This window comes from Protopterus annectens, chromosome 7.part0, assembly GCF_019279795.1.
Source record: "Protopterus annectens isolate FY-2018-M chromosome 7.part0, PAN1.0, whole genome shotgun sequence".
NCBI lineage: Eukaryota > Metazoa > Chordata > Ceratodontiformes > Protopteridae > Protopterus > Protopterus annectens.
Window position 1 is genome coordinate 88,009,808 of NC_056739.1, and position 23,907 is coordinate 88,033,714.

Genomic DNA, 23,907 nt, shown 5'->3' on the forward strand with positions numbered 1-23,907 from the left:
AATGATTTATCACTCAAAACTTGTCTGACCTGTGGATTAATCTATAAATCTTTATAAGTGTTCAGTAACACACTCACAGCCTTGGTATCTGTGTTACAGGCATGTCTGTACCTCACGTGTTATGCTATTAACTTTATCCAAGGTATTGCCCATAACTACAAAGGGATTTGCTAATATAGCATAGGTATATACTTAATACTTATATCCATTTTACCTGCTGAAAACTCAGCTGAAAATGTTCTATGGCATAAGCTTGTTTAACAGATTGTTCTAAGACTGAAAATTTCGAGCCTAAAAAAGTTTTTTTTAACACACCTTTATTAAATTATCACTTAAGCCCACTAGTATGCAGGCCCAAAGATTTCTTGAACCACTAACATGCAAGACCAAAGATTTCTTGACTTTGTAAATTCAAATGCCCTGAAGCAGCTAGTTTGCACTTCCACTAAGGGAACAAATACCCTAGAGCTGGTACTCACAAATATGGGAGAGTGCTACACCAGCCCACCCCCAGTGTGATGTCCTCACTGGTAAGATCAAATCACAAAGTGGTCTCTGTGACGACTGAGGAGAGATGGGCAAAGGCTGCCAGCCTAGTCAAATAAAATTTGATATCTAATTCAATCAACTGTATAAATAAATGTAAAATACAGGCTTGTGTTTTTAAATGTAAAAAAAACACTGTGAAATGTGGAACTGCAAAATATGTGACAACATTGTACTCTACTTGCCCAGTGAAGCATGTTGTATCCTTTCATGTTAGAATCTAGCCCGAGGGCGGCTGGATAAAGATTTCATGCCCATTGTTTTAAGCCTAAAGTTTATGACTAGAATTTAGATGTGGAAGGTGCTTTATTGCTTTAGTTTCTGTTAGTATATACATGTGAAATGTCTTCTATTGTTGTAAGTTTCTGTGCAGGTGTTAGATTGCTAAATAATGCAGTTTGTGGCCTGAGAACTCAGACCAGGTGTTAAGATGATGCAATATGAATACTGGGAAAACCTAAGTGTCAAAAATGATGTAATTTTGGGAGGGCCTTAGAGACATGTTTGTTAGTAATGTTTAAATACTATTTCTGACAAGAGACCTGGAGCATTTTGATCTTGGACATCTAACTTACCAGCACTGCCTATGCTCTTTATGTATGTAAGTAGGATTGTAGCACTGTGTTTTCTCTAAGATTAGCTAAAGATTAGAAAGTTAGATTAAGTATTTTTCTGTGTAATCAGATCTTTCCTACGATATTATTTTAAGTTTCTGTGTGATCTGTAAACTCTTAGATATCTCTGTGGTGTAGTAGTTTTGTCTTGTGTTTTAATTATTTATTATTAAATATTTTTAAAACTGTCTACCTGTGGCTGCTTTATGTAGAGATGAAGTATGCCTTAGAGTACATTATATATTTATAGAGTTTACTGTCTAAGCCCTTCCAATAAGCCTTAGACTGTATAGTCACATTACCATTGGATATTAATAGTGCACAGTAATAATTGGACACCCTTTTAAGAGCCTTTTACTAGTTGATATTATTAACTGGGTGGTGGCAGTAATTACTACTCTATAGTCTGGGTAAAGGGGCACAGATGGAGAATCTGTGTCAGCCTTTCCCAGGAGTGTCTGTGAAGTTGTATAAATACTTATCTCAAAGCGTGTGTGTGTTGTGTCAGCTACTTGGGCAGGGACATGAAGCGCTGGTTGGACAGAGAGGGTACTGGAAGTCCTAGCTTGCCCAGTTAGTCTGAGACCTGGACCCTATAGCTGTGCCAGTGGGAAGTCTTAATGGGGACCTGGTGAGCAAGGGAGCAACCAGCCCCAGACTGACCGATCTCTGTGTGCACTTAAGGGAAATTGTACTTTACTGTGTGCATTAGTTATCCTTTCCTCTTCTAGTAAATGACATCCCTGGTGTTAGTGGTGAGGACTGAGGCTCCTTGATTGCTGGGCCAGGGCATGGTCATCACATTCTCCTTTTAAATAAAGGTAAAACTAGTCTCCCCACCTAACCCCCAAAACTTTAAGAGCTTCTCTAAGGTAAATTACCCTATTAAGGGGCTGCATAGTTTCTGAGCTCCCCCAAATCCAAAAAACACAGAAACCTATGCAGAAGCATACACAAAAGCTATGTACAACCATATAAAGAACTGCTTAGAAATGGTAATACCAGACCAAAATAAACCCAGGTCAAACCACAAAAACAAGACACCCTGGAGGACCCCTTGTATTAATAAGTTGTCCAACAAAAGAAAGGAAATCCTGTTGAGACGTAAAAGGGAATGTGCACAACAGAGCAAAATGTCCCTCATTAGTCTAAACAAGTGACTCATGGAACTAGTTAAGCCTCTGAAAAAAGACTTTGAGGTAAAAATAGCTTCCAAAACTAAGGATAACCATAAGGCATTTTTCAGTTATGCCCACAGTCTTAAGGGCAGCAGCCAACAATGTGTGGCATTAGTTGTAGATGGCATCACCTATACTCACCCATAAGACATAACAAATCTACAGTCCGACAAATTCAGCTCATATTTCACCTCCCAATCACCCACAGTTCCCCCCAAGGAAATGTCCTCCACCACTCCATTACCAATTATCACTAAAGCAGAGGTTGCCACTATGCTCTCTAAAGCTAAAAACACTTCTTCAAAAGGGCCTGATGATATACAAGGTTGCATCTTAAACAGCTTAGATCAGGACTCAGAGGCTCCTCACAAGAAAATACAGAGTGTAAACAATCCAAATTTTAGCTTGCTACAGATTCCCCCACCATAGCCTAAGATTACACCTTTCTAAACATACTGGAAAATGTTAAGATATAACCAAACACCCTAATACTGTGTGATTTTAACCACCCTGCCATTAACTGGGAAAACTACTCATGTACCAACACCTTTGCCCAACGGTTCTTGGAATTCATAAATTCCAGCGCCCTGGATAAACTAATCCATAGTCCCACCAGGGGCTCCAATATCCTAGACCTGGATATTACCAATATGGGAAATCGATGCTCCACACCTATGGTCACCCCCTCGTTAGTCAGGTCTAACCATAAGCTAATCACCCTTAACATCCACATCCCACCCCCACCCCCCAGTAAGGAAACCTCCATAAAAAACTTCTCCAAAGCCAACGTCATGCTACTCAAGTCAGAAGTGACAAACTTCATGACACCCATGCAGACGGGAACTGAAAGTTCAACTGCTGAATCCTACACTAAGGCACTGTATGAGCACATCCACTCATGCATGAATCGTGACATCCCAAATAGAACCAAGATGCTCTCATCCAAAAAAGGAAGCCAATCTGGTGGTCCCCTGCCATAAACAAACTTTACAACAAAAGGAAGAAACTGTTGGAGAAATGAGGAATATCCCAGGATGCAAAAAACTCCCTTACCAGCCTCAGTAAGAAACTGAGATCCCTCATAAAGTCCTCCAAAGCTAGTTATGAAAATAAAATTGCCAAAGATTCCAAAGACAACCACAAGGCATTCTACGACTATGTCAAGAATCTAAATGGCAATGCTCAGATCTGCTCTGAGCTAAAACAGAATGGCATTAAATATACTGATCCCAAGGGTATTGCCAATATCCTGGCAGATCGATTCAGTGCCAACTTCACCCCCCTCTCACCCCCTAAATGGCCCATCTCAATACCGGAAGATTGCTAAATTCCGGTAATAACAGCCACAAAGGTAAAAAACTCACTCTCCAAAGCTAAGAATACAGCATCCATGGGACCAGATGACATCCTGGGCTGTGTACTACATGAACTACAATATGAACTAGCACCTCACCTAAGTGTCATGTTTAATCATAGCCTCACCTCAGGTTTCGTGCCCACTGAGTGGCACAGAGCTACAGTTATCCCACTCCACAAGGGGGGATCCACCTTGGATCCCGGAAACTACCGTCCCATCAGTCTGATGAACCTTATCTGTAAGGCCATGGAGTGTATTATCATGGAACTTATAAACAAAGACATTGGCAACCTTCAAACACTGGACCCCACCCAGTTTGGGTTCGTGAAGGGCCAATCTTGTCTCCTGAACATAATTGACTTCTTTGAATCAGTCTCCAGAGCCATGGACAAGGGTAAGGTGGTCCACACAGCCTATCTAGACCTTGCCAAGGCCTTTGACACCATCCCCCACTCTGGAATCATAGATAAACTTACTAAACTGGCATTAATCCCTATGTCACCCAATGGGTTGCTAACTGGCTTACAGATAGAACCCACACTGTAAAAGTAGCCGACTCCAAATCCAGCTCCAGACAAGTGACAAGTGGAGTAAATCAGGGTTCAGTCTTGGGACCGCTCTTGCTTGGCATCTACTTCACTGAAGTACAGGCCAACACTAAGGGACACTGGCTAACAATGTTCACAGATGACTGCAAACTGGGAGCCATTATTGAATCCTCAAATGATGTGAATACTCTACAAAAGGGCCTTACAGAAACAGATGCTTGGTGCCAGAGCCATGGGCTCAAGCTCAGTGCCAAGAAATGTATAGTTATCCCCTTTGGGAAAAAACATGTACCCATGAATTACCATATAGGTGGCAGTACACTAAACACCGAAAGTGTGATAAGAGACTTAGGGACACAGGTGGACAGTGGTCTCACCTTCGATAACCACATCACCACAACAGTCAGGAAATCCTTCTATGTGGCACACCTCATCACTAAGGGCTTTTCAGCCAGAAAAAAAGAGGTCATTGTCCCACTGTACTCATCCCTCATTAGACCAATTATAGAATACAATGCCCCATTTGGTATGTACCTCTCAAGACATCTGAAACAACTAGAAAGGCCGCAGAAATACCTCACTAAAAGAATCACAGGCCTAAAGCAGATGACCTATGCTGACCACCTTAAAAAACTCCAGCTATACTCTGTCTCATATCGTCTACTCAGAGGTGATCTCTGCTTAACATACAAGGCCATGTCAAACCCAGAACTGATGGACATGCTACACTTAAAGAAATCCCAATCCCTCAGAGCCACACGCTCCAGGGATCTAAACCTTGTCATCACAATAAACAAAACATTCTGGAGGGATAGGTTCCTGACCCAGAGACTCCCCAGACTCTGGAATAGATTGCCCATACATGTCAAGCAGGGTGCCTCTTTGGCCCTCTTCAAAAGGAACCTTGATGATAGGATGGGAGAAAGGAAATTCACCCCGGGGATCATGTCAGTCACCCTGCTAGACAGTGGTCCAGGGAAGTAAATAGTGTGGTAAGAAATAGCCAGAGAATTGTTATGGCTAGGCTTGTATATGCCCTAGGGCTGATAGCCTAGTACCAACCTATGAACCTATGAACCTATGTCCTATGCAGATAAACTAAAACCTCTATCCCTTTACTCTGTCTCCTACTGACTGTTAAGGGGTGACCTATCCCTGACCTACAAGGCACTCACAAATCCAGCCCTGATGGAGATGCTACAAATCCGCAAGTCAAATAGCATGAGGCTCACCCAATCTAGGGTTCTAAATCTAGTCAGCAACTCAAGCAAAACATGCTTGCGAGACAGATATGTGTCTCAGAGATTGTGCCTTCTTTGGCTTCCTCTTCACGTTAAGCAGAGTCCTTCCCTGGCCCTCTTTAAATTCAGTTTGGATCAATGGATGGGAAATAGCAAATTCACACCTGAGGTAGTGCCTATGCCCCTTATGGACAGGAGCAATCTGTAAGATACTCAATGCATAGGCATAAATCCATGCCATCCTCTTGTCTCTAGGGGCCATACAGCATGTAAAATCTGGTTATATTGGCTAGGGTTGTAAGGGCTCTTAAGCCATTACCTAGTAATATCCTGTGACCCTATGAGCCTATGACACATGTAAACATACATTAACAGAAAAGAAAACAAATCATTTTAGCATTTTTTTCTTTTAAGTACAATATACATCACATATATTTTCTTTGCTACTATCATCAGTCCAACATTACAAAACAATTTTTGAATTCCTGCCTCCCTTAAACCTTACTCCTCCTCCTCCTCCTGAACATTATTATGCATGCATTCTTCCCACAATTTCCATTTACTTCTATGTACTTTGCTCCTTCCCTTTTTTAAAGATCCCTCTTCTAGTCTTTTGTCTCTTTTATAGCATTCAGTTGGTGTAGACTTTGATTTCCATTTTCTGGTCATTTCTTTTTTTGGCAGCCAACAGAATTAGATTTAATAAGGCCTTACTATGTCTAGACAATTCAGATCCTCTATCCCAGCGCATACAAATAATTTTGTTACTTACAGTTATTTGCTCACCCAATATTTCTGATAGATTATTCCGTGTGGAATTTTTAAAATCTGACAGTTCATTACATTCCCAAAAACATCTGCTCCCAGTTACCTCTTTCTTCTCCATTATACCTCCAGCATAAGAAAAAAAAAATTGAAGTGTGCTTGGAGTATAAAAATACCTATGCAAATACTTCCAAGCAAAGGTCCTAACCTTTCCACACTTGATTGCATACTTGGGAGCCATGCATATGCACTCCCATTCTTTTCTTGTAAATTGCTTTTCCAGTCTTTCCTCCTATTCTTTTTGAACCTCCTCTGGTAGCTTAAAAAGTTTGTCATCTCTAGTTAATTTTGAAGTTCTTAACTGCAGTACAAAAATTCCATCATACATTGGAAATATACAGTTCTCAAACAAAATTAACTACCACACTGACATTTTTTCTCGTGAAATTCGGGAACATGTATCCCTGGTGGATTCTTCTCATACAATTCTACAACCAGGAACTGAATTTTATGTAAGGATATGTTGGCTGTGAACATTAAAAAGCTAGCAGTAGTATTTACATAACCCAAAACTCAAAATCTTTGATGTCACTCTTGTAAATTAAAATCACTACACCTTAGAGAAAAGAGATTACTCCGGGAAATGGCAGTCTGGTGCTGGTTATATGTGAGTACATCTTTTAGCTCATTATGTCTCTATTTTCTGGATTTTCCACTAACAAGTCACAAACCAATCAAGTGTTTACCATAAGTAAGACCACTCCAAGGTTCATATACTATCACACATCAGGAGTTATGCTATTCACTCCAGCTCTCAGGCCTCGTCTGCACTACAGGGTAAGACATTTGACATGCTGTCCAGTGATAAATCATAGCATGTACATGGCAGCTGTGGCATGTGGTCATTCACACCTACCCAGTATTCACTTTTAGACGTTACCTCCTTTTCAAGGAGTGACAGGCCAGTCATACTGGGGGTGAATTTATGAATACCCATCCAGCTGTCTAATTTCTTCTTAAAAGAAGATAGTGTGCCACATTTCTTGATCTGGAGAGGACGTTTATTCCAGAAAATGAGTAGACACATGACAAATAAGCCTCTCCAATGTGATTTTTTATTTGCTGAAGCAGGTTCAGATCTCTGGTTCCAGTGTTCACTGGACTGATTAATTTGTGGAGAAATAAGAAGTCTTGGACTGTCAGATCCCTAATGAGCAAGAGCTCTTAGTCAGAGCATAAATTCGTAGTAATATTTTTATGTATTTATTATATTTATTAACCAGTTTAGAACACTGATCCAGTGGGACCATATGCAGGTTCTGCCCAGGTATTCATAAATCTAAAGAACATAGATATGTAAGTAAATTTTGAATATTTGCCCACAGAGCACATATGTATGCTGAAAGATTAGGTGAATGAGTTGGGTATAGGGCTTTGTTTATGTGATACAGTTGGGCTTTGTTTATGTGATACAGTTATTCATAATAGTAAAATGTACAGCAGTAATACAGTTGTAGATAATGCAGTCTATTTACAGTGTAGAGGAAATAGGGGAGGACAGGCAGAGGGATAATAGATATACATGTATACAAATAAAACTGATTCCATGAGGCTTTGCATTTCTGAGCTCATGTTTGCACATTTACCATGTACTTCACTAACTTGTCACATAATTAGGAAAAGGGCAGAAGTGGAACTGTGTTCATGGTTTAACAGTACAAAACAGAAATGTGCTGCTGCACAAAGAAGATAATAAGAGGTTGCGCAGAGATTTTGCATTTGCACACTTTTCCGTTTTCAGGGTCATACCACTCCTGTTAACTGTAACACGTCATTGCCTTCTCCTTTTGGTCTCTCAGAAAGGGTACAGGTAGCTTGAACAGTGTAAATATAGCTTGTAGCTCACAGGCTTGCACGGACACTTTCCCATAAGTCTTCTAATAAACTACAGGCTAATTCTGTTTCATCAGAATGACAGAGGTCAAAAAGGGTAACTGCTGAAGTAATACAGCATCAGTTCTATTCGATCATCATGACCTGATCATTCCCTGGAGGCTTTGCTTCTGTCCGTTTTGCTATATAGCTTGCTAGCTTTGTCTAATACATTCAAACAAGGTTTGGAGGGTGTAGTATTGAGATTTATGGCTGCTGTCATCTTTTTGCAAGCATGAGCACATTATTTTCATTGTGTTTTGTTTCATGTTGCTGCCTCATCAGCGTAGCATCACCAGCTAAACTTCTTTTTCATTTGTAGCATTTTCCAGGTTAGCCTTAGTTCCCGCCAGCTGGCTTGTCACTACTGTCAGGTGCATAAAGTCCTGTAAAGCCTGTACATGTGACATGATGGCTGGGTGCACTGTGTGGGAATCCAGGCTTTTTACATTGTCGTCATGTTCACGTTCACTGAACAGCCATCTTATTGGATTTGTTTTATATTGTAGTCAAATAATGTCTAAACAATATAAGTGACATAGGTGGTACTTTGCTGTAATGTAAAAGCAGTCTAAGTTTGGGACACAACTGACGTGTTGGTACCCTACCCCTTAACTACTATGATGTAGGTAGAATGTTATGATTTGGCTCTCATATTAAGTCTTGCTCCTTTACGTTTTGTGATTTCCTACATAACGTCAGACCTGTTCAGGGGTACATACCTTATTAAGTGAATTAAGCTTATACAAAAATTCCTTATCACTAACTGTATAGGGTCTTGTATATAAAAAAAAAAATCTATTGTGAAAAATAAGAGTGCTTCTCTTTCGATTCTAGTGAGATGATGTTTAAAGGCCAGCACTCTTATTTCAGTGTTCAGAGGTTGAGAGATCTATTACAGAAAGGTGCCGATTTTAAGACATTTAGTCTAAACAGAGATTTCATAAAGTCAGCCTGCCATAAACCTACTGTCAAACTGGGCTTTTTGGTAATCATCTGGAAAGATGACAGAGGGATCCACCTTGAAAATTACAAATTAAACCCTTGGAAGATATTTTTGTGTAATCATATACTATAGCTTAGCTTTCAAGTGCTCGTCTTAAATGTTACTTAAAACATCTGCAAGTATTCTGACAATTGCATTTTTTTATTTTATACTTGTATTTACCAGATAAGCACAATGGACACCAATGTCCCTTTTCAGGGGTGACTCAGGAGCAGTGTCTGGTTAAGAGACTTTCCCACGGTCACACAGTAAGAAAACGGATGTAGAAAGAATCAAACCTTGTACCATTTGATTACAGAAAACAACTCATTAAGAGTTCAGAGATGTAATTCCCTGTAATGGCTGACAGACATTTAATTAAACAGTACACAGATGCAGAAATGTTGAGTTTTTATAAGGTGGCTTGATATCCCACAGAGCAAAAGGCTGTAAGAAATGCCCAGATCGCATTATGGTTTAGCTGAACGCCGAGTTAGAACAAAATTTTATTAACAGGATAATGTGCATATGTGGTATTTATTCATCCATCCACAACCCCTTTTTCCCATTTTTGCACATGGCATCAAGGTATGGTTTCAACAGTGACAATCATCTAGAGCCAAGTTTCACACTGCCATGTGGCTAGCCCTGTCATGGTTGTTCTTCCACACTACTCACTCACATTTGCTTGCACTTATGGCCAATTTAGAGTTTCCAATCCATCTACTGCATGTCTTTGGAGTAAACTCACGCAAACACAAGGAGGACATGTCGACTCCACACAGAAGGCACCCCAGCCGAAAATCAAATAGAACCTCTTGGTGTGAGGTGATAATGCTATCCGCTGAGCCACTGTGCCACCCATATGTGGCATTTATCTCGATGATTTAAGTCACTTTCCAACAATACTGAGAGTTCTACTGAATAGGCTTGAGTATTATGCTGTATATACTTCAAGAACATCACAAGCTAGAGAAAACAAAATCATTCTAATCAAAGATGACACAAAGTTTGTTGCATCAAAACAGGATCAGAAAAACAGTCAGGTGAAAGACAGAAAACAAAGATAAGTGACCAGAAAGATGGCATTTGAGCATGAATGAAAGGAACTGCAATATTTTACACATAGGATGTAATATTCACGGTATTAGCTGGAAGAAGTCGGGTTAATTAATGGCAGCATAGCGAAAAGATGGTGGGGGGTTACTTATCTCACCCAGACTAGTTAATGAAGAGCAGTATGGCTGTGGTACAACAGTGGAACTAGTAAGGATAAGAACAGCGGGATGAAACTGAACATGTCGGAAGAAATTCTGCGAGAGAAATGAGATGCAGAAGTGACAAATACTAAAAAAGTGTGATCAGAAAACGTAGGGCACTCAAACAAAAAACAAAATTCAAAACACATTCCATCACTTGGGATTCATCCATCTCCACCTCTGATGTGGGGGGGCTGTGCCTCCCACACCATTACAAACTGGTGAACCTTGGAGTAGGAGGGATTCTGTGAAATAGGAGATACAACAATCTGGATAGTAGTGTAGGAATCACAATGATCACACTTTTTGTGATCGCACATTTAGAGTGTTGATCACTAGTGCATTACATTTCAGCCTTTCACCCACTTTAGTCAGCATCTAAAGCTAGTGAAAGCATCTACTTCATTAAATATTCAGCGAAGGCCTTAGCTGCTCTGAAGGAATATGTGACATGCTGTTTCAGAGGATTTGCAAAGTAACTGCTGTTGGTTTCGTCTTCAACGTCATGTAATTTATTCTACAGAGAAACCCTTGGAGCTTCCTAAAAAGGCAACCTGCGTCTGTCTAATGGATGTAATTTTGCCTTCCTTAGCTCTAAACTAGTCTTAATTTGCAATATTCTGACTGTGAAGAAAGGCTACTGATAGTCTTATAGACCTTGTGGACTTTCTTCCTGGAAAGTAGTTTTCTAGAGTTCTGGAGAAAACCATGGTGCATTCTGTGCTGCTGTCCTTTTGGTAATGAGGGGATAGTATTTATTCTGCAGGGGAAGAATAGTCAGGAGTTTCTGTAATACATTATTATAGTCTATGTACACGCTCTGACATGGGACTAGTCCGTAACTGTTAGTTCATTCAGCACGGGGCGCTTGATAATGTTTAAAGGCAGGTAACTGATAAGCATACAAAACTGATGTACCTGACTGGTAGAAGATGTATTAGTAATTACAGAATGACTGATGGACAGCATGAAGTTATGGGAAAGAGTAGTGGATGCTAGGTTAAGAAGGGAGGTGGTGATTAGTGAGCAACAGTATGGTTTCATGCCAGGAAAGAGCAGTACAGATGTAATGTTTACTCAGAGTATTGATGGAGAAGTATAGAGAAGGCCAGAAGGAGTTGCATTGTGTCTTTATGGACTTAGAGAAAGCATATGACAGGGTGCCTAGAGAGGAGTTGTGGCATTATATGAGGAAGTCGGGAGTGGCAGAGAAGTATGTAAGAGTGGTACAGGATATGTATGAGGGTAGTGTGACAGTGGTGAGGTCTGTGGTAGGAGTGACGGATGCATTTAAAGTGGAAGTGGGATTACATCAAAGATTAGCTTTGAGCCCTTTCTTATTTGTAATGGTGATGGACAGGTTGAAAGACGAGATCAAACAGGAGGCCCCGTGAACTATGATGTTTGCAGATGACATTGAGATGGCTGACATGTTAACTTCATTTCTGTTGAACTACCATGTTGTTCCGAATAAAAGTTACTTGTTTGACTAAGCTGCTAAAGGTGATCCTGACATTTCTAAGACTACTTATGGATGTTACTGGGTAACTATAGGAGCATACTTTGACACCTGCATTGACAGGTTTGCAAGCTGTAAGCCAGGCCCCTGATGAGCTAACCTTATTCTGAATTCTACCTCCACTGAAACAGATAAGTCCTGTGTTCTTGAAAAAAGATAAGCATAGTGGACTTGCATTTAGCTCAGTGTTGCCAGTGAGCAGCAGGACTTAAAGAGTGGCAGGGACAAGAGGAGATAGAAAGTCATGTGTCAGAATGAGTAGGCCAGAAGCTGCTTGTCTCTCATGGTAATGTTGGGCGTGACAGTACTGTGTGAAGACCACCTGCGGTGAAGAGTCACCAGGGGTTGCAGGCAAACAAAGTTATTTCCATTTATAATAAAGGCAAGGAAATAAACTGGTGTAATAAATGACAAAGAAAGAAAAAGAGCTACATCTGTTCTCTAGCATGTTTTCATTCACATCATATTGTGGACAGGGCCTGACAGGAAATACTGTCAAAAGGATAAATATAAAGGTTGTGTAATCCCGGGGGTGGCATGGGTTTGGCTGTTGAATACTTTGAGGATGCTGTCATAGGCTGACCCACTCTATATTAGGCCTAATGTTATGCCTTTGGGTACTACATTTAGCTGACATTTCATAGGCTCTGCAAGGAGAAAACAGATTGGATTGGAGTACATTATAGCAAATTTTATACAGGACCCCCTCTCCCTAAACATTCAATTTAGTGATTTATACTGTAAGCTGAAAGCCATCCAACCCAAACACACAGCAGCCACCTTTAAAGTTGTGTTACATATACACTAGTAAACAGGAAATCACAGTGGCATAGACAGCAAGGAACAGGCCGAAAAGGACACAGGTATGTTAACTACTAGAAGAGGACATTGTAGTCATCTAGGCTAAGTGAGACAGCCAGCTACAGTTTAGGGAGATGTTCACCTACAGTTTATGGGAGACAGTCATATAGGCTGAGATTAAGGGAGACATTCACCTACAGGGTAAAGAAGATGCCCAAAGATTAAGGGAGACATTCACTTACAGGCTGATGAAGACGCTTACTTACTTACAGGCAATGACAACTTTAAGTGCTTCATGGAATACAAACTCCAAGTGTCAGCGAACAAATAAATACTGTACACTTATAACTGGTTACAAGTATCATTTCTGGTTCTGAAAAACAAACAGGCCTTGAATGGATTTATACAATTTTCAGAGTCATAAAGCGATTATACTGAAGCTATTTTTCAATTATTCTGAGCCTAACCACCTAGCAGCCACAAAGTATCAGTTCACTGACCATTCGCATGCATACTAATTCAACATTACACACAATTACACATTATTATTAAAATGACATAGCAGCCTGTGGTTCATGAGCATTTTGTGAATGCTTGTAAACAAAGTGTTGGTAGTTCCAGTAACACCATAATGCATGTTGAAGCCACAAGTTGGCAATAGGAGTCACACAGTGGACTAACAATCCAGGCAGGTATACAGTATATCAAATAGAAACCCACTGCCCTCAGTACTTATAGCTAGGGGATGGAGACTAGCAGACCATAGAAGCAATACATCCTGGCATATATGGCTGGCATAAAGGCATACCTCTCAACTGTCGAGATTTTTGCAGAATGCCCAGATTTTTGCCGCACATTCTTGGTCTGTTACTCATAACATTTGTGGTTTTCTGGCAAATCATGGAGGAATGAACTCACTAAATAATGACTTACATTTGAGTTTTAGACTTCATATCTTTCAGAAACTGAATATTAACACAAATCATTCTATTCTAACAACTTTCTAACTTTATAAGAGCAATATTTAAAATGTGTCCCTATTTTTGGGCCTTTGTCCCCATTATTTTATGCTTTGTGCAGATTTCTTGAGCTGAGAGGTTGAGAGGTATGCATAAATGTAAGCTGGAAAATTAAACAATTTTCACTAAGCAGAAAGGACCCCTTCTCCTTGTCAACTTGGTTTTGGGTTCTTTGGTTAAATAACCAGAAAAGTGCCTGCAACCAGTTTTCAAATATAGTAACTAAAAAAGCCAGCAAGCCGGATCAAAAGGACCACAAGCAACTACAAAATCCAATGTCCAAAGTGTAAGGTGCAATAACTGCAATTGCTGTAAATTTCTATAAAAACACAAATGCGCTAGCATATAAAAAGTTTAATTTGCTTTTGTCTGAAACCAGACTTCTTCAGAAACAATACAAATGATGAAAAATATGTAGTTAGTGTTAATTGCTAAATTAACAAGGTGTTTTTTTAGTGTATATATATATATATATATATATATATATATATATATATATATATATATATATATATATATATGGGTTGTATTTTTTTAGTTACTAGCTTGGAAGTTTTTGTGCAGTTTTCAAATATTGTGATACTATTTATTAGGGAAGCTCAAACTTTAACTAAACTATCTGCCATTTTCAGGTTGCTGTTTGTTCACAGGGTCTAGTGGAAGGGCATATTTTATTTTTCACCAGTGACCTCAGGAATCCAATGGCAGAATTAGGATTCTAAGTTCAGGGGCAGGGGCTGCAAACCCTGTAGGCAGTCTTAAAATGCTTTAACATTACCAAAGGAGATCCAAATTATGCCAGGGAAGTCTGTTCTTAACAACCACCCTTGTTCTCTGGAAATCTAATGCAAGGGTACCTTTTACTTTCCAATGACAGTAGGTTGCAATGGCTACATTTGGATTCTTATTTCAAAGACACAGTGTATAAAACATGCAGCCACTTTCCTCATATGTATAATATTATTGAGGAATGGACCAAGCTGTGCCCAAGAATTCTGCTGTTTTTAGATTGTTGCTGTAGTCCCATGAAATTCCCTGCAGGCATACATCTTATGTTCCACTGAGGGGCTTACTATTCCAATGGCTGATTCTGGATTCCAGTTTCAAGTGCTTGTCAGATCTTGTGGCCACTTTTTGGATGACATAATACTGTTTTCAACAGGTTAGTGATTAGTGTGTATTTTGCCTCTCTTTCTAATTTCATATCCTATGACTGTCCATTACCAACACAACTCTTCCATTTTTTTCATTTTGTTTGCATCTTCAAATATCATTTTAAAATGTCTTGTCCGAAGCTGGTGATTCCATACAATCAATATATATTTCTGAGTTTTTTGCTTAAAGTTGTACTTGTGGTTGTAAAACGCAGGGCTGCTTCTGAAAATGGTGCATTGAGATGCACCACCCTAGTCAACTAAAACAAACAACCATTTGCATGTGTAAGATGTGATACCAGGTCATCACATTGTGTAACTCTTTCTTTTTTTATTTTCCTTTCTTTCTAGCTCTTTGCTTTCCTTCCTGTTTACCCATGCACTTGACATATTTTGTACAGGAGTGCTAACAAGCTCTTGTAGGTCATCGGTTTTGTTCCTGGCTACCGTCCTGGCGATCATGGTCTGACTATTGTCTTTTAGTCCTAGATACAGGAGGATCTATCTGAGGTGGAATGAATTAACCAGCTAATGATCTAATAACTCGTCAGGGGGGATTGGGAGGCAACTGAGGGCAGGGCATTCCAGCCTCTAGCCTAAGAAGAACTACTCACTTAGACAACACAGTAGATGCTGCTAGAAAGCACATGTGGTAGTAGGTACAACCATATGAGCTTGGTTTCCTTACACTGTCTTCTTCCACTGAGTTCATAGTAGAAAAAATATCCCACCCATTACTTGTGGACCACATATGATGACCTCTGAGTGCCATATAACAGTTCTTCATGCCATGCTAAGTGGCATGCAGTGTCATAGGCTTGGCAAACAAGTGTGACCTGAGGATAAATAACCCCCTCAGTGAATGAGTTTAAATAAATTAGTTTAAAATAATAATAGATTAAGTCAATATGGTTACCAGTCTGTGCTTACATCCCAATTTAGGATGTCTGTCTGCAGTGACATTTGTGTTAATGCAGTCTACAACAGTCCCCATATTCTGACCACGAAAGGTAACTTGGACATCAAATGCTCAATTACCTCCCCCACAACAAGGCCCTTAACTGCTCATACACTAATCAACCCAGGTCAATGGTAACCCAGACAGATGTTCTGCATTATGACGACATTACTGGGTTTAAAAGATCACTGTGATCAAAAAGAGAAAAAGAATGTTTACTCATATACAAATCTTCCACACATTGGTGAAGTTCATACAGCACTACAAACAGTTGCTAGTGTTTTTAACTTATTCATTCCCAAAATGGCCTGATGGGACACACACACTAAAGTGATTTTGCTTTGCAGCTACATTTTCCTTTCCACTCTGCAGTGTTTTTCCAAAGAAGATGACTTTTTTTAAACTTCCTTTTCTTTCAGACTGTTCTGAGCATTATCTTACAATGGCATTACTCAAAATTGTTGTTTACTTTCAGAATGTTTAGAAAAGGTGTCAGTAAAATATATTTGAGTGACTCTGCAGTTTGTGTTCTTTGTCATCTTTCAAACATACTTCAGTGTGATCTTTCTGCATCTACAAACATTGTCTAAATTAAATTACTTTTGTAAAAGCTAAAAAGTTTTTAGGCACAGGGACTCCTTCCCCCTCTCTCACCCTCTGTCAGACAGTGGTTTCATGTTTCAGCTGATACCACCAAGTCATAAATTTGTTTATAAATTGCTCTGAGAAATGTGCTGTCTGTATACACCAGATATCTACATGCTTCCTTTATGGCAAATGAATGGCTACTAACATATGGCTTTGTGGGTTTTTCCTGGGCTAGGAGAGTAGAGTATAAAAGACAGTAAGTGATATGAATGAGATACATTCCGCGGTGGTACAGCGGTAGCGTTGTTACCTCACAGCAAGAGGTTCTCCCGTTCGATTCTCGGCTTGGCTTGGGGGTGCCTTCTGTGTGGAGTCTGCATGTCCTCCCCATGGTTGGGTAGCGTTAGAAAGACAACTTGGACTGAACCACAAAAGGAGGGGGAGTATCAATATTCATCAAATATACCCACACCTCCAGTTTGGTGGCACAGCACGAAGCATCAGAGACTATCCATCTGCAACTAACAGTGGGTAAAACTGCCTTCCAGTTTATAGCCTGCTACAGACCACCCTCCCAAACCCAGGAACCCCACTCGGCCTTCCTGAGAACACTGGAAAATATGAAGGTCTCTCCAAACACCATTATATTGGGTGACTTCAACTATCCAAACATAGACTGGGAGCATTACTCTAGCTCCAACACCCTAGCCCAAAGGTTCCTAGAATTTATAAACTCAAATGCTATGGAACAACTTGTTACCACTCCCACAAGAGGGAAAACATACTGGACCTGATCATCACCAACATGGGGACTCTATGCTCCAGACCAGAAGTGTATCCCTCACTGGTAAGATCAGACCATAAACTAATCTCACTGGATATTCACATCCCGACCCCACCCCCTGCCCAGAAAACCACAGTGAAAAACTTCTCTAAAGCAAATTTCACACTCCTCAAAACCGAGGTGGAATCCTTCAAAGCCCCCGAGCCTGTGGAAAATACGGCCCAGACAGCAGAATCCTTTATAAATGCATTCTATGAACACCTTCAGGAATGCATGGATCATGCAATCCCAACTAAAACCAAGACCCAATCCTCCAAAGGTAGACGTCCTGTCTGGTGGACCCCAGCCATAAACAAACTATACAATAGAAGGAGGAAGCTACTACATGATAGAGCAAAATCTCAAAAAGGGAAGGCATCTCTGATCAGTATTAGCAAAAAGTTACGGGCACTCATAAAATCGTCTAAGACCAGCTTCGAGAGAAAAATTGCACAGGACACTAAGGATAATCACAAGGCTTTCTTTAGTTATGTTAGGAACCTGGGTGGGAATTCCCAGATATGCTCAGAATTAGTCCAAAATGGCAAAAAATACATCGAATCCACAGACATTGCCAACATCCTAGCTGACAGGTTCAGTGCAAACTTCTCCCCCCCTCCCCACCAAAAGGGCAAATATCTATCCCAGCAGAGTGCTGCCCCCCTGACATCTCAGATGCTCAGGTAAGAGCCGCCCTCTCCAAAGCAAAAAACACAGCATCAATGGGACCAGACGGTGTCCTGGGCTGCGTCCTACATGAACTCCAAGAAGAGCTAAACCCAAACATAAAACTACTGTTCAATCTCAGCCTTACTACAGGATATGTACCCAAAGAGTGGCGTACAGCAACAGTGGTCCCTCTCCACAAAGGTGGTGCCTCAACGGATCCTGGAAACTATCGCCCCATAAGCCTGACTAGCTTGGTCTGCAAAGCTATGGAAAGGATCATCATGGACCTCATAAATAAAGAAATTGGGAACCTACAGACACTGGATCCTACCCAGTTCGGCTTTGTTAAGGGCAGATCCTGCCTCTTAAACCTGGTCAATTTCTTTGAAACAGTCACCAAGGCCATTGACGTGGGAAAGGTGGTCCACACAGCCTACCTGGACCTCGCAAAAGCCTTTGATACAATACCCCACTCGGGCATTATAGATAAGCTCACCGGCTTAAATATAAACCCCTATGTCACTAGATGGGTTGCAAACTGGCTCAAGGACAGAACCCACATGGTTAGAATTGCTGAAGCCATGTCAGACTCCAAACCAGTTACAAGTGGCGTCCCACAAGGCTCAGTCCTAGGACCTCTCTTGTTCGGCATATATTTCTCGGAGGTACAGGCCAACACGGAAGGACTGTGGCTGACCAAGTCTGCAGATGACTGCAAACTGGGTGCCATAATCGACTCTCCAGCCGACACAAGCATCCTCCAAAAGGGCCTCATAGAAACAGACAACTGGTGCCAGAGCCATGGCCTCAAGCTAAACTCCAAAAAGTGTATAGTCATCCCCTTTGGCAAAAACAAAGTGCCCACAAATTACCACATAGGTGGTAGTCCATTAAGTACAGAAGAAGTAATTAGGGACCTGGGGACCCAAGTTGATAGCAATCTCTCATTTGACAACCACGTGGCCAAAGTGGTTAGAAAAACATTTTATAGAGCCTACCTAATCATGAAGGGATTCACATCTAGATCAGGGGAGGTCATCGTGCAGCTTTACTCATCCCTCATCAGACCCATAATTGAGTACAATGCCCCTTTTGGGATGTACCTTACCAGACACCTGCAGCAACTGGAAAGACCCCAAAAGTACCTCACTAAGAGGATCAAAGGGCTCAAACAGATGCCATATGCTGCCCGGTTAAAGAAACTCCAGCTCTACTCAGTGGCATACCGCCTGCTCAGAGGCAATCTGTGCCTGACGTATAAAGCCATGTCCAACCCGGAATTAATGGACATGCTGCACCTCAGAAAATCCAAATCCCATCGAGCTATGCGCTCGAGAGACTTGAACCTCAGCACTGAAATAAATAGGACATGCTGGAGGGATAGATTCATAACCCAGAGGCTCCCTTCACTCTGGAATAAAATCCCAGTCCAGGTTAGGCAGAGTCCATCATTGACTCTCTTCAAGAGGAATCTTGATGAGTGGATGGGAGATCATAGGTTTTCCCCGGGTATCACTTCTGCATCACTGTTAGACAGAGGCACAGTATACTAACCTCGAAAAAGGACATAGCAAAATTAATTTAAAATGGGTGGCGAAAGCCAAACACACTCTGGCTAGGCTTATAAATGCCCTAGGGCAGATAGCCTAGTATGAACCTATGAACCTATGTGTGCGTAAATGGGCATGCCTTTGTTGAAGGTTGGGCATCGAGCTGGCACCTCGGTGTTTCGTAAAGATTTACTGCCAATCATTAGCGGACCAGAGTTCCGCTGTGGCGACCCCTTATCGGGAAAAGGCCGAAAGACAAGCAACAACAGTTACAAAAAAATGTTTTTCTTTGTATCTTTATTAATTTTGGGGTTCAATTTTCTACTTTAGTTTGTTACACCAAAGATGTTTTGGGACCCCTGTCACCACTGAGTACCCCTGTGAGCTTTTCAGATCTAATATATTATTTTTATTTTTTACGTGACTTTTTGTGCTGTGCTTTATAACTGGTTTGTAACATGCCTAGTTTTATAGACATGGAAATAAAGATAAACTGATTGCAGGTTGCTGGATAAGGGATGCCTTGCTGATGTGATTTTGTTTTACAACTATGACATCAGCTTTTCACAATGCAATGTGTCCCAAATGTTACATCAGAAAGGCATGACATCTTCTGTCATCCTGCCCTTCTTAAAATGGCATTACTGTGTTCCCTTGCTTTATGCAAATGTCATTTGGCATAGGTATCAATTTATTTTTACCACTGGTATTTTAATATATATTTTATTGTTAGTAGTTATGACTGAAAAAGCAGCTAATTTAGAACTCTAGCAATGGACAACCTGTTTTCATAATCCCTGGCCATGGCTGGGCAAAGTTCTACAACTGAAAATCCCAGGCCAGAATATCAAAGACTTTATATTCAAGTGAAATTTGGATCTGTGGATAAGAAACAGAAAATGTACCTCAGGACTGCCCCCTGTACTACTAATGGACAGAGGCAGCTCCTAAAGTTTTAACCCAGGCATGGGTCTCCTCAAATTATCTGTGGTATGATCCCACTTATTTTCACTGGGGGGTGATATATTATTACTGACCCACGGGATGGGTAAGACCAATCTAGTGCCATATGAGATAAGTTAATTCAAGCACTAAAAGGGAAATTGGATGGGCTTAAAATGGTCCACAAAGGCAGCTAGCCTAGTACTTACCTATGAACCTATGTGACTGAGATGGCAAAACACAAGCAGCTAGCCTAGTACTTACCTGTGAACCTATGTGACTGAGATGGCAAAACACAAGCAGCTAGCCTAGTACTTACCTATGAACCTATGTGACCGAGATGGCAAAACACAAGCAGCTAGCCTAGTACTTACCTATGAACCTATGTGACTGAGATGGCAAAACACAAGCAGCTAGCCTAGTACTTACCTATGAACCTATGTGACTGAGATGGCAAAACACAATTTGTCGTCAGCACAAAACTGCGGTATACAAACTTACCATTCACTAAAGTAAACAACCTTACTTTAAAAAAGAAAGACTGTAGTCTGAAATATTTAAAACATTATTATAGGAGTCCCTGCCCCTGTTTCCCAAGTAATGAAATATTCTTACATCACAATATGGCTTGGCCATCGAAGGAGATATGTTTTGTTGAATGATATGTGTGTATACCACTGTTATATGTTGCAAAGACATTTTATTTTGCCATTTCAGACTCATCATTTCAGTCTTTGACGTTCCTATATGTACCTTTGTAAATGAATGCTATTAGAATATTGATAATCTAGAACTGACAACTCACATGCAGACTGACTCGGCAGTCTTCCCAGGAAATCTGTACCCACGCTGAAGCACCTAGCTAGACATTTATTGAACCTTTGGGGTCAGTGGTATCATTAGTTTGTTCTGTGAAAGCTGTAAATGTGTTTACTGTAGATTCCGATCCCCCTGTTGACTAGTTTCCTCAAAAATGGTTTTATGTGTAATGGTATAAGTCATGCTGACACAAATCCCAAATGGAAATAATGAAACATTTCACAGCAGGTGAAAATAATGGTTAGGGAGATCAAAGGATTATGCAGAGGCAGGAAATGGAAATAGAAATAAAGAGAGTAATGTGGTTAAACTGACATATTTTTGTGCAGTACTGTTTGAATTTAATTAAAAGGAAGGGACAGGAAGGAAATCTGCTTTGTAATGAAGACTACATGATGCCTGGATGAAGCTGACCTTTAAGTTAAGGTTGAATATATAGGTGTTAACAGAATTTTGGCAAAGAGGTTTAAGACTGTATCTGGCATTCACAGACAAGCTTTGTGCACCTGCACAACACTAATATCTAAGGAGCATAGTGCAGAAAGCACCAGAGAGCTAATTATGCATGTGGCAGTCAGCAGATAGTGCCTGCATGCCTAAAAAAGGATAGCTGAAGAAACAAGCAATGGTGGGAACATGATGACAAGCACTGCCATATCACATGACAGGAGCAGTGCTACAGAGGCATGCATGGAGACATGAAGGGCATGAGAGCTAAGTCATGCTAATATGCTTCAGCTGGTACATTCACATGACAGGAATGATGCTACAGAAGCACGCATGAAACACATGAGAGATAAGTCATGCTAGCATGGTGACATGAAGGACATGAGAGCTAAGTCATGCTAATATGCTTCAGCTGGTACATTCACATGACAGGAATGATGCTACAGAAGCATGCATGGTGACATGAAGGACATGAAAGCTAAGTCATGCTAGCATGGTGACATGAAGGACAGGAGAGCTATGTCATGCTAACATGGTGACATGAAGGACATGAGAGCTACATCATGCTAATACGCTTCAGCTGGTACATTCACATGACAGGAATGGTGCTACAGAAGCATGCATGCTGACATGAAGGACATGAAAGCTAAGTCATGTTAGCATGGTGACATGAAGGACAGGAGAGCTATGTCATGCTAAAGTAGTGACATGAAGGAGATGAGAGCTAAGTCATGCTATCATGGTGACATGAAGGACATGAGAGCTATGTCATGCTAGAATGGTGACATGAAGGATATAAGAGCTATGTCATGCTAGCATGGTGACATGAAGGACATGAGAGCTACATCATGCTAGGATGCTTCAGCTGTTGCATGCTGCCACATGTAATGCTTGGGCACATTGCTTTAGCCAGCAGCAGGCAGTGATGTATGTATCACAGCTTGGTACAAATGTCAACATGGGCCAATCTGGGTGTGCACAACAAAGTGGCAACTCTGTTTATTATGTAATTGAGAAGAAAATTAGGTAATACCAGAATGTTAGAAAAGAGAGAACAATAAGAAAAGGTAAACACAGACGAGTAGCCATAAGGCAACAACAGTGTGTGAGGGGGGTTAAAAAGAAGGGTAGGTGGATAAGGTACCAAAGTATGGCTAGGGTAGGGATTCTGACAGAAGGGTGGGGAGCAAAGGTGGAAAAGAGACATGGACAGACAAGGACTATATACATAAAAAAGATGGGGAGGACATTAGATAGGCAGTGACAAACAGAGAGCAGACAGCTACTTTTCGGGAGGATTGGATAACAAACAAAGAATGTTGAATGACACATAAAGGAGAACTAGAGTTGAATCCTGACATGGCTGGCTGCTAGGCCAGCCCAGAAGGTAATAAACCAAGGCATTACTCACTCGCATGGCTGATATTATGAGGATTTTTCTTGATTTATTTATTTATTTGCACACCCCGCACTAGAAGCAAAGGCTGTCAGAGACTGGGTCTCTCTCTCTCTCTCTCTCTCTCTCTCTCTCCTCCTATTCCACAACTAGACTGTGGAAGGTTGACACAATGGAGAAAAATAGTATCACAGATATACGATACAAGCAAAACTGTTATTGTACAATGTACTGGTGCAGAACACATACATACACTGCTGACTGCAATGCACCGGCGCACAACACATACATATATACCCTGCTGACTGGAGGGGTGTTCCTGTCTTCTTTGGCATCCAGTCATGTTTGGTGTCTCCTCTCAACAATTTAAAATGAAAACATGGATGGTTAAGCATATATGCATAACATAACCATATTAACAAAGGCTTGCAGTACATCTCTGTCTCACTCTCCTGCACCTCTTTTTGCCATTGTCAGAGTAAGGTACGAGGGTGGTACCTCGATAATGGCAGTGCTCCCCAGGGTGGGTGATGCCTGTGGCATTGTTCAGTAACTGTGCCAGCTCATACCAAGCATCTAACTTCTTCAAAATGCCATCCAAATGGCATAACAAGCACTACCCCATGCAGGAAGAATAGAAACCTGTTCTTCTCTGCACAGCAAATAGGAGCATTGTGTTTATTACTCCCAACTGTAGCCATGGCAACTCAGTAGGTCAACTCGTAAAATAATATGGCAGTGCATGTGCATGGACATGTTTGTGAGTCACATATTATAACACTGCATTGCATTATGGT

At 40.8% G+C, this 23,907-nt stretch overlaps 1 protein-coding gene across 2 annotated transcripts in view; it reads right to left on the reverse strand.

Moving 5' to 3' along the window:
• The window catches only part of SYT2 (synaptotagmin 2), a 1,145,572-nt gene that overhangs the window by 173,988 nt on the left and 947,677 nt on the right, over positions 1–23,907 (reverse strand). The gene's annotated exons all lie outside the window — the stretch shown is intronic.